We start from the raw sequence: 7,500 nt of genomic DNA, 5'->3' as shown, positions 1-7,500 counted from the left end.
TGATTCTGGACCTGTCACCTGTCGGCCCGTTGAATGCAGACGGGTCGGATCGAGCGGCAAGGATGCATCGTCAGCCGTCACCTTGGTGACGGCAGCTCCCAGCGCTGAGGTCGTTCTCCTGCAGATGTTTGGGGACTGAATCGTGCTGACGTGTGAACACTTTGTACGCCTGAAGGTCTGTTTAAAACTGGCTCAGTAAGTGTAGGGTGTTTCCTGCAGAGGAACAGGAAGTGATTCAGAGGCGTGGGGCAGTGTGTGGTGGCTGGACTCTGACCTCTGACCGTCTCTGTTTGCGAGGACAGGAATGGGTGAACGGCTCAGAGCGCTATCCTGGTCGTCACAGTTGGTTTGTAGGCTCAGGAATCTGCAGTGATCAAATCTGGAGCTGTTTGTGTTTTACACTCGGGGCTGAAGAGGTTAACGTGACGTTCCCGTAACACTCCTCTGACATTACCGTGACTGCACGCTGACCTGACTTGTTCCTCTGGACGTGTTGGGACACCGACATCCTGCTCAGAGGTTGTGTAACTGACGGTCGGTCGATACGAGACCGAGTGTTTTTTACTAGTTCTTCTTGTTGTGCCTCCTTTAAAATGTCTTTGAACTCTTCGTCACATTAAAGGTGGAACTGGCTGATAAGCATCAGCTGCTTACAGGGAGAGGAATGCAGCCTTGTCAGGCTCGCGATTAGCATCATTTATCACTTTCACTCGATAATCGCACACAGAGCATGTTTGATGTCTGAGATTTCAAATCAACCCAACTTTAGCTTCTAATGACCGACTCTTTGTAGCTGCTGAAACCTCGGTAGGATGAACATCTGTAAGAAACATCTGGTTTGATGTGAAGCGACGGCTCACCACAGACGTGGCTGAGGGATGTGAATCTGGACACTTTTATTTTTCATTGAATGATTTAAAGTAGACACGGCAGAGTGGCTCACGCTTTGCTCTCCGGACGACGAAGACGCTGGTGTGAAGGTCGACAACGAATGCGCCGGTGTGAAGGTTGAAGACGAAGACGTCGGTCGAGCGGTGTTGCTGTGATTCAGACCTGAAGCCGCTCGCCGTGGTATGAACGGTGTGAAAGCAGCCACAGAGTTGTATTGTTGAAACAACATGTTGCCGCCTTCACTCGAGCACACGTGCTGTCTAAGAAGAATCGATGTAAAATTCACACGCGTTCATGTTCCTCCTCAGGTGGATGCTGGCTTTCATGCCGCTGCACCTCAACATTCTGATCCATTAATGCTGTTCTCTTGGTTTGAGTGAAAGTATTATTGTGGATGTAATCCATACTTTTACACGTGTTATTTGTCCAAAGTAAGACAACCCCACCAGAGCTGGCTGCGTAAATATGTTTTCTTTACAGTAGAACTCAGAAAACTCATGTTTAATGTGTAAGGTTTGATTTTGCTTTTTACTATTTCAAGAGGCAAAGGAGCTCGTGTTGAATTTGATGATCTCAAAAATTTGAGACAGGAAACCAAAAAGCTGGAAAAGTAGAACTCCAGCCAATCAGGTTCATTGATTAACGTGACACAAACTGTGGAACAATTTCAGAATAAAGTTCGTCACTGTGAAGATCTCATCATCTACATAACAACACGTCGTCAGCGTGAATGTGGAGTAACGAGCAGCGTTTCATTAAAACATGGTTATGTGATGAAATCAGTGCAGACGCTTTATTATTAGTCTGTTTGTCTGAAACGTGCTGGATTCACCTGGATCCATTCGGACTCTGTGATCCTTCTTTTCTCAGTGAAACAGTTGAAAACTGTTTTTACAAACAGATGAATGAACCTTTGAGCTCCTCGTAATAAGGACTGATTGGCTCTTATCATAGGGACAAAGTGTTCATGTTTCATGCAGTAGTCATAGATGTGCACTAACAAAAAGTTCTGTGGTTTCTCAGGTTTGTCCTGGCCCATTACTGTGAAAGCTTTACACGCTCGCATTAGTACTGTCAGAAAGAATCATGATACATCCCACCGTTCATATGTCGATGATACACACTTACTCTCATCATTTTCCTCTGAGCGAGCATCTGTTCACGTGACCTGTGGGATTAGAATTGAACAGTTTGTCTGAACTCCAGCGCACGAGTCAGGACGCTCAGCATCATCGCTGAGCTCAGCCGTCGATACAGATGATGAAGATAAGATCACCTTTATTAGTCCCACACGTGGGAAATTTGTTTTGTCACAGCAGGAAGTGGACAGTGCAAAAGTTATGAAGCAAAAATTAGAATATAATAAGAATAAATACAGTACACAGCTGTACAGAATAAGATACTATATACAGTAGAATAAAATAGAATAAAATATACAATAGGATAACAATAGAATACAAATGCTATATATAACTGAGTAAAAATACAACGATGCCAGAAAAGAGTATTGCACTTAGTGTTATTGCACATGTGTGGATGTGTGTGTTTGTTCAGTTAAAGTCTTTGTTGTGGAGTCTGACAGCAGTGGGGAGGAAAGACCTGCGAAATCTCTCCGTCCCACACCGTGGGTGCCGCAGTCTCCCACTGAAGGAGCTGCTCAGTGCTGTCACAGTCTCCTGCATGGGGTGGGAGATGTTGTCCATCAGGGATGACAGCTTAGCCGCCATTCTCCTGTCACTCACCACCTCCACTGGGTCCAGAGGGCATCCTGTGGATCAGCCTGTTCAGTCTCTTCCTGTCCCGGGCTGAGATGCTGCTGCCCCAGCAGACCACACCATAAAAGATAGCTGAGACCACCACAGAGTCATAGAAGGTCTTCAGGAGTGGGCCCTTCACTCCAAACGACCTGAGTCTCCACAGCAGGTACAGCCTCCTCTGCCCTTTCCTGTAGAGGGCGTCTGAATTATCAGTCCAGTCCAGTTTGTTGTTCAGATGAACACCAAGGTACCTGTAGCTGTCCACAGCCTCAATGTCCATACCTTGGATGTTCAGTGGTTGCAGTGGAGGATGTTTGTGCCTGTGGAAGTCTACCACCAGCTCCTTGGTTTTATTAGTGTTGATCTGGAGGTAGTTCTGCTGGCACCAGTCTTGGGTCAGTCCTCTGTACTCCATGTCGTCCCCATCAGTGATGAGGCCGACTATTGCAGAGTCAATACCAGAGCTGCTCTCTGTATAAGAGTCTTCTCTGAAACTGAGAAGTCGGCCTTTTACATTAACTAGGTTAGACTGTTGCCATGCTCAGTTTGCAGGAGTCTCCAAACCATCAGCAGCTCATTAGGAGTAGATGGACATGTGACCATATTACTGCAGTACTGAAGGTACTCTGTTGGGTCCCAGTTCAGCACAGAGGTGTCTTTAAAATCCCTCAATTACTTCATAAAGGTGTCAGTGTGTGTGTGTGCGCGCTTTCTGACCTTACAGACACCTTTATGCTCTTCATGGACTGAAACGTGTGAGTGATGTTGTCGTGATCACACAGGTGTGTCACAGGTGTGTTTGTGGTGCTGAATCACTTTCACTTTAGTTTCCAAACAGACTCGTTGATTTATTTCCCTGTTTTTGTCGTAGCGGTGTAAACGGTCACCTTCCTCTGCACCGTGTTTTTTCTTCTTATCAGCTGAGATAAGCATCAGCAGGAAGCCAGTGTCTCAGTTTAGAAAGGAGGAAGTGAAAGCAGAAAATAAAGCACTTCAATCTGCCTGTTATCTAAGAATTTACCTGAAGTATGGAGTCGTGTGTCGTCAGCGTGTTGGAGAAGCACGACTGAAATGACTGGATGACGGTAAAGAAAGAAGACCAACATCTGTTAGTGTTAGACTGCAGGCAGGGTCAGCCACACTCGCTCAGGACCAGCGTGTATGTTTAGCTGTGGTTTGCGTCCAATGCTGAGTCTACTGTGTGAAAATAACCCCTGTTAGGCTGAGCGCTGTTGTGATGTCAGCATGTCACACCTTTCTGTGTCATCGTACGTTATCAGAAAACAGTGAGCATGTGCTCCAGCCACATGCTCTGGGTGCTGCCCTTCAGCAAGCTTCCAGGAGATGGCCAATCAGACGGGCCTCTAGGGAGATCTTAAAGAGACAGGAGCTGAATGAGCTCGTTTCAGAGGCTGAAACGCAGGTTCAGAAACAGGGGGATGATTGTGAAGCTTCTCTGTGGAGTTCAAGCAGAAAGGTCCAGCACGATGTTTACAGCAGATTGTTCAGTCAAAATGTCACATTAACTAAACACAAGTCTAAAAAAATCTTCTACTGATGAAAAAGCAGAAGCTGATGAAGGTCAGAGGTCATTCAGCAGATGAGTTTAAATAAAGGCCTTCCTCCGTCAGCTGACTAAAGTGCAGTCATGTGACCTGCAGGCCGTCGTCCCACACAGACAAACGGGCCGTTGTTGTTGTTGTTGTTTCAGCTGATTCGGCCTCCTGGCTCATGAACGCTCAGCTGATGTCACATCAGGTGGTCAGCTGTGACGACGATGGTAATCACATGATGTCTGCGGGTTAGTTTCTGGTGTTTTCACAGATGAAACTGTCCTGATGTCAGATAAAGATGAAATCTCTGGTTCACTTCCACCTTAAACTTCCTCGCACACTCGTTAAACAGACTCGTTTCACTTCCTATAATCAGACCGGCCCGTACCACCTGCAGCCAGACGAGGGAGGAAGAGTCTGTTCCTCCTCCTCGCGTTGGCGTGACAGATCTCCTGCTAGCAAACACAAACGCACAGTTTACACATTTTCCGCCGCTCACATCACTCCTGCAGGAAAAGGCCTGACTTCTGATTTTAGGCACAAGAATAAGACTTCCCAGGATGAAGCTGTCGACTTCACATCATTCATTGACAGAAACCCAAACGTTCGCCTCGGTTCAGCGACGTGTTTAGACGTCACACGTGACAAAAAAAGCAGCTGTAGTTGTGTTTTTCTCCCAGCTCATAACAATCCAGAGTTAAGGCTGCCACAAACGATTACTTTGATAGTCGACTAGTCACTGATTATTTTTGCGATTAGTCGACTAATCAGATCATCATCCATTGGACGTAAAACGTACAGCTTATTGCACCAGCAGCATCTGCTCTCATATAACTATCATTAGCTTACAGCTTTAAGTGTTTAAGGTCTGTGCTAACTAAAAATAAAGACAAGATGATAGTTTATTCAATTTTAATGAAATTTGCAGATTGTTTCGGTGAAGTTTAATAAACTCCTTGCTATCTAAAATATAACAGGACACCGGAGTAAATTCTCGAGCATCTCACACTTCTGATAATCAGCTGTCTGCTTGATGTTTATTCAGCTGTGTAAAAACTATAACTTTAATCTCAGCCAAACCGATTTACTCAGGAACAAATAAAACACAAAAAAAAAGCCAAACAATAACATTTTAAGTTATCTAAGTGACTCATATATCATGTTTAACCTCAGTAGCGAAAGACGGCGGTGGTTTTGAAAACGATTTGCCGGGAGTCCGGTGTTCTCACGGCTCTAGTGAGCCTAGCCCCCGGCTAGCTATCGAGCTAGTGGGTAACAGACGTCTCCGAAAACGTCGGAGCGCTTTTGAAAATATGTGGTGTCTTGATAAACTGAGCAGATATTTGAGGTTTACACAGCTACATTCTCGCCTGAACATATGTTAAACGTTTATTTTGTGACCCAGAAAGAATAATAAGAGTAATATTAAAACTAACTAGCTGCCGCCATTGTTGGAAACTGGGCGCTATGAATTCTGGGATAGGTTGGGCCACGAAGTATACACCTGACCCATCCTTCAAATCTGGGGAAATGAAGGACGCATTTTTTTGGCCACGTATGGGGCAGTCTTCGAATTTGGACAGTCTTTGCCGTGTCGCTGTAACTTAATCGGCCTACAGATGAGGCCTTCAAAGGATGCAGTCCCTGAATTTGGACACAGCTTCTTCTTCTTCTTCGGGGTTTAACGGCAGCTGGCATCCTTGTACATGCAGTGCTGCCATCTTCTGTTTCAGTCCGTTATTGCACTCTTAAATCCTGCTACTTATTCCTGCGGCTTTTGGGATCTTACAAAGCTTCAAACGACGTAAATTAGTCGACGACGATTTTAATAGACGACATAATCGTGGCAGCCCTACTAGAGGTCTGAGTGCAGCTCCTAACAGGGAAATGTAGCGCGTCAGGTCATCGGCTCACAGCTGAATTACAGTGAGTTCAACCTGAAGGCTGAACTTCAGGTGATTGCTCTGATCCTGCAGGTCAGGTGACAGAGGATGATTCGATTGACAGAGCAGAGCGCAGGACATCCTCTCTGGGCCTCCGTCAGGAGTCGTAGCCGCAGGCTGAATTCCTGGCTGCTGATCAGGGTGGATGTGGAGCGTGAAGCTACATGTTCCTGGCCTCCACATTCTTCCCTTATCGTCTGCTGAAATGTGCTGGACCGAGTCCAGAGCAGACGCTCGATTCAGTCCTGCGTGGAATCGGGCCGCATGCCCACGTAAAAACAGCGTTTCACGCCTGTGCTGCTCATGAGCTCACACATGAAAGGTGTGGGAGGAGCTTACACGTCTTATTAATCTTAAAAACCAGCACGCAGAGCTCGCTGCAGCATAGATGTGTTGACAGTGCTTCCACACTTTTCTAGATTCTCTAAAAATGAAGTAGAAATCATTTATTTGTTTCATGTTCTGTGTGTAAGAAGTCAGAATATATATTATAAAAGTGCACGAGCGCTCCCTCAGCGTCGGTCTCCACTGATCTGCAGCGCTTATTAAATGTCCCACCTGAGGGGTCAAAGGTCAGAACTGTGTGATTTAATCAACAGCTGGAGTCAAGTTTCAGGATCAGCTTGAGAAGAACGCCCAGAAACACACACACACAGCAGAACTGTGTGTTTGGACACACCCAGTGTTTAGTCATGCTCGATGTGTTTGCCTTGTTGACGTCTCTGAGGGTTCCCACGTAGCTGGGTGTCTCACTGCGTTCCTGTTTCCCTGCCATGTGGGGACGTTTGGGGGAATTTTCTGTGGTTTTTGGGTCTCAGATGTTGGGCTCGCAGTCATTTCATCGCTGTGTGTAAATCTGCTGTTGCTTCCCTGCATTGGTGCTGCTGTAAGGACATGTGAGAGTTCACAGGAAATCACAGCAGAATAAATGTGAAGGCTGTAAGCTGGCTGAGAGTGTCAGCCGTTCATGTTTGAACCTGCAGAGCTCGGAGAGCCTTTATGTAAGCATTAATAACTGAAGTGCAACTCTTGGGTATTTTCAGCATGATTAGTTACTGTGTTTTAATCAAACTGACAATATTTGTGAAACTTTTAGATTTTTTTAAAAACTACAAATAAATCAGATGGTGTCTGACAGCCAGCACGGTCCAGGTGTTTCTATTAACTTAATCTATCCATATAGGATTTTCAAAATAAAGCAGGCTGGATATAAATTTGTTGCTAGGTGTAAAGTGAAGGTGGAAACTGTGAACTTCCAGCTGTTAAAGCTGTGATGATGATAGTAGTCATTTAATTAGATCAACGTTTCTCTCTCCACAGATCGTGCATGAACGTGCAGCTTTGAACTCTCCACAC

General features: G+C 45.6%; 1 protein-coding gene across 4 annotated transcripts in view; it reads left to right on the top strand.

Moving 5' to 3' along the window:
• The window catches only part of cdc42se1 (CDC42 small effector 1), a 20,165-nt gene that overhangs the window by 3,563 nt on the left and 9,102 nt on the right, over positions 1–7,500 (top strand). For 2 of the 4 annotated variants that reach the window (XM_082521885.1, XM_082521886.1), the window contains exon 2: positions 7,465–7,500. This exon is cut by the window's right edge and continues 333 nt beyond it. The exons of the other annotated variants lie outside the window; for them this stretch is intronic. The gene's annotated coding sequence lies outside the window, so the exon portion shown is untranslated. The remainder of the gene's footprint in view (positions 1–7,464) is intronic. 4 annotated transcript variants of the gene reach the window in all.

Source organism: Aulonocara stuartgranti, assembly GCF_965226115.1.
Source record: "Aulonocara stuartgranti genome assembly, chromosome: 22".
Lineage (NCBI taxonomy): Eukaryota > Metazoa > Chordata > Actinopteri > Cichliformes > Cichlidae > Aulonocara > Aulonocara stuartgranti.
This window is presented reverse-complemented; position numbering and strand designations above follow the sequence as displayed.